The 3,063-nt window shown below is 34.9% G+C and overlaps 1 non-coding gene across 1 annotated transcript; it reads right to left on the reverse strand.

Annotated features, from left to right (window-relative positions):
• Positions 1-1,805: 1,805 nt before the first annotated feature.
• LOC112713482 (small nucleolar RNA R71) lies at positions 1,806-1,913 on the reverse strand. Its single transcript, XR_003158454.1, has one exon. It is a non-coding gene; the product is annotated as a small nucleolar RNA R71 (small nucleolar RNA).
• Between the last annotated feature and the right edge of the window lie 1,150 nt (positions 1,914-3,063).

A 3,063-nucleotide genomic window follows, 5' to 3' on the forward strand; every position in this document is an offset into this window, starting at 1 on the left:
TTTCGAAAAAAATATACAAAAAATTTTCTTCTTTTTCGTTTTTCCAAAATTATTTTCAAAAAAATACAAAAAAATTCATAAAATCATAAAAACTCAAAAATATTTCATGGTTCTTGTTTGAATCTAAGGCCAAATTTTAAGTTTGGTGTCAATTGCATGATTTTAATTGTCTTGCAATTTTCGAAACACATACATTGTGTTCTTGATGATCTTCAAGTCGTTTTTGATGAATTCCCTTGTTTGATCTTCATGATTTATTGAATTGCACTGTATAATGTTCTACATATGCATTCTTGCATTCATATGGCCCAAACATGAGAAAGTTCTAAGTTTGGTGTCCTCCATGTTTTCTTTCATTAAGAAAACTGAGTTCTTAATGTTCATCTTGATCTTCAAGATTGTTGTTGGTGTTCATCTTGACGTTCATAATGTTCTTGCATATTCTTGTATTTTGATCCAAGAATTATATGTTTTGACTCATTTTGTTGTTTTTCAAAATTGAGAACATTTCTTCTTGAATAAAGAATTTAGCAAAATGAAGATCCAAGAACATAAAGCAGAGGAATTACAGAGAAAAAGCTGGGCATTCAAAACGCCCAGTGAAGAAGAAAAACTGGCGTTTAAACGCCAGTCAGGGTACCTAGCTAGGCGTTTAACGCCAGGATGACACAAGGAGAGGAATTTTGTTTTCAAATCAAATCTTTTTCAAATCTTCATAATTTTTCAAAATCAAATCTTTTTCAAATCAAATATTTTCAATCATATCTTTTTCAAAATCATATCTTTTCAAACATATCTTCTTCAAAAAATCAAATCTTTTTAATTTCTTTTTCAAATCTTTTCAAAATAAATTTCAATCATATCTTTTCAAACATATCTTTTTCAAATCATATTTTTTTCAAAATCAATTTCAAAATCTTTTCTAACTTCTTGTCTTCTCAAAATTGATTTTCAAATCTTTTTCAACTAACTAATTGACTTTTTGTTTGTTTTACTATTTCTTATCTTTTTCAAAAGCACAACCAATTTTTCAAAAATTTATTTTAAATTTTTTCTTTTTATTTTCGAAAATTTCTTCCCCGCTCTAATCTTTTTCTATTTGAACACTAACATTCCTCCTCCATTGTCAATTCGAACTCCATCTCTCTTATGTGTTCGAATTCTTACCTCATCCTTCTATTATTGTTTTTCTCTGACACCTCAAGGAATCTCTATACTATGACATAGAGGATTCCATATTTTCTTTATTTTCTTCTCTTTCATATAGCAGGAACAAAGATAAAGGCATACTTGTTGAAGCTGATCCTGAACCTGAAAGGACTCTGAAGAGAAAGCTAAGAGCAGCTAAAGCACAAAACTCTGAAGAGGACCTCACTAAAATTTTCGAAAAGGAGGCAGCAAAAGAAATAATTATGGCCGAACCAAACAACAATGCAATGAAGATGCTTGGTGATTTTACTACACCAACTTCCAACTTTTATGGAAGAAGCATCTCAATCCCTGCCATAGGAGCAAACAATTTTGAGCTAAAGCCTCAATTAGTTTCTCTACTACAACAGAACTGCAAGTTTCATGGACTTCCATCAAAAGACCCTTATCAGTTCTTAACTGAGTTCTTGCAGATCTGTGATACTGTTAAGACCAATGGAGTTGATCCTGAGGTCTACAAGCTTATGATTTTCTCTTTTGCTGTAAGAGACAGAGCTAGAACATGGTTAGACTCACAACCTAGAGATAGCCTGGACTCTTGGGATAAGCTGGTCATGATTTTCTTAGCTAAGTTCTTTCCTCCTCAAAAGTTGAGCAAGCTTAGAGTGGATGTTCAAACCTTCAGACAAAAAGATGGTGAGTCCCTCTATGAAGCTTGGGAAAGATACAAGCAACTGACCAAAAAGTGTCCTTCTGACATGCTTTAAGAATGGACCACATTAGATATATTCTATGATGGTTTGTCTGAATTTTCCAAGATGTCACTGGACCACTCTACAGGTGGATCCATTCACCTAAAGAAAACGCCTGTAGAAGCTCAGGAACTTATTGAAATGGTTGCAAATAACCAGTTCATGTATACCTCTGAGAGGAATCCTGTGAGTAATGGGATGCCTCAAAAGAGAGGAATTCTTGAAATTGATACTGTGAATGTCATACTGGCTCAGAACAAAATATTGACCCAACAAGTCAATATGATCTCTCAGAGTCTGAATGGATTGCAAAGTGCATCCAACAGTACTAAAGAAGCATCTTCTGAAGAAGAAGCTTATGATCCTGAGAACCCTGCAACGGCAGAGGTGAATTACATGGGTGAAGTCTTTGACAACACCTATAATCCTTCATGGAAAAATCATCCAAATTTTTCATGGAATGATCAACAGAAGCAAGGCTTTAATAATAACAATGGTGGAAGAAACAGGTTTAGCAATAGCAAACCTTTCCCATCATCATCTCAGCAACAGACAGAGCATTCTGAGCATAATCTTTCTAGCTTAGCAAACATAGTCTCTGATCTATCTAAGGCCACTCTTAGTTTCATGACTGAAACAAGATCCTCCATTAGAAATTTGGAGACACAAGTGGGCCAGTTGAGTAAAAGGGTTACTGAAACTCCTCCTAGCACTCTCCCAAGCAATACAGAAGAGAATCCCAAAGGAGAGTGCAAGGCCATTGATATAATCAACATGGTCGAAACCTTAGGGAAGGAGGAGGACATAAATCCCAATGAGGAAGACCTCAAGGAACATCTACAATTCAGTAAGGAGTACCCTAATGAGGAACCAAAGGAATCCGAAGCTCATACAGAGACCATAGAGATTCCCTTGGACCTCATTTTACCATTCATGAGCTCTGATGACTATTCATCTTCTGAAGAGGATGAAGACATTGTTGAAGGGCAAGTTGCTCAATATTTAGGAGCAATCATGAAGCTGAATGCCAAGCTATTTGGTAATGAAACTTGGGAGGAAGAGCCTCCTTTGCTCACCAATGAACTGAATACATTAGTTCAGCAAAATTTACCTCAAAAGAAATAGGATCCTGGTAAATTCTTAATACCATGTACCATAGGTA

The sequence above is a fragment of the Arachis hypogaea genome, chromosome 9 (assembly GCF_003086295.3).
Source record: "Arachis hypogaea cultivar Tifrunner chromosome 9, arahy.Tifrunner.gnm2.J5K5, whole genome shotgun sequence".
Classification (NCBI taxonomy): domain Eukaryota; kingdom Viridiplantae; phylum Streptophyta; class Magnoliopsida; order Fabales; family Fabaceae; genus Arachis; species Arachis hypogaea.